The sequence below is a fragment of the Apteryx rowi genome, unplaced genomic scaffold (genome assembly GCF_003343035.1).
Source record: "Apteryx rowi isolate R43461 unplaced genomic scaffold, aptRow1 scaffold_999, whole genome shotgun sequence".
Classification (NCBI taxonomy): Eukaryota; Metazoa; Chordata; class Aves; order Apterygiformes; family Apterygidae; genus Apteryx; species Apteryx rowi.
The window spans coordinates 142,795-143,533 of record NW_020451314.1 but is presented as its reverse complement, the minus strand read 5'-3'; the positions used below and the strand labels follow the sequence as shown (position 1 = coordinate 143,533).

General features: G+C 77.3%; 1 protein-coding gene across 4 annotated transcripts in view; it reads right to left on the bottom strand.

The window, feature by feature from the left end:
* Positions 1-158, bottom strand: part of SPATS2 (spermatogenesis associated serine rich 2) — a 32,301-nt gene extending 32,143 nt beyond the window's left edge. For 3 of the 4 annotated variants that reach the window (XM_026055468.1, XM_026055462.1, XM_026055467.1), the window contains exon 1: positions 16-103. The gene's annotated coding sequence lies outside the window, so the exon portion shown is untranslated. Of the gene's footprint in view, positions 1-15 lie in introns of all 4 variants that reach the window. The other variant, XM_026055464.1, reaches the window with a different exon arrangement.
* Positions 159-739: the final 581 nt, after the last annotated feature.

The window sequence follows — 739 nt, the reverse complement described above, 5'->3', positions numbered from 1 at the left end:
CGCCCCCGGACTCACCGGCCGTGGCGGTGGGGGCGGCCCGCTCGCCCCTGCCCGCCGCCGCCGGCCGAGCCCCCCCCTCACCTCAGGCCGCCGCGATGCACCGGGGAGGGGGGCGGGGGCCTCGGCCCGGCAGGAGCCCTCAGGCGGAGCCAGCCAATCGGGCCGCAGCGGCCGCCCGGCAGCCAATGGCGGCGCGGGGCAGCAGCACCCCGCCCGCCCTCCTCCAGGACACCGCGGGGGKCTGCCAATGAGAATGCGGGGAAGGCACAGTTCGGCCCGCCCCTCTTCGCCTCCAGCCAGTCAGAAGCGAGGCGGGGGCCGGGCCGAGGGGTTCTGGCCAATGACAGGGCAGAGCGGTGCCCCCGGCCGCGCGGGGACGCGAGGAGGGAGGCGGGACGCCAGCCAGTGGCGGAGCGGCCGAGCCAATGCGGGTGCGAGAGCCCCGCCTTCCCCCTGTGCGCGRGAGGGGGCGCGGCCAAACCCTGCCCTGGGCCAATCGGATCAGGCACTGCCGAGGCCCCGCCTCCCTGCCCCCGCGAGGGGCGGGKCGGAGTGGGGCGGGGCAGCGGGAGCCGAACGTGGACGGAAACTGCCGAGAGCCACCGCCCCGCGGCGGAAACTGCCGAGCGCCTCCCGGAAAGAGCCGAAGATGGGCGCGGGGGGGGAGGGCTGAGCTCGGAAGTTCGCGGGTTCGCGGCCCCGTTCCGCCTTAAACGCCTCTCGATCCGGTCCTGCCTGG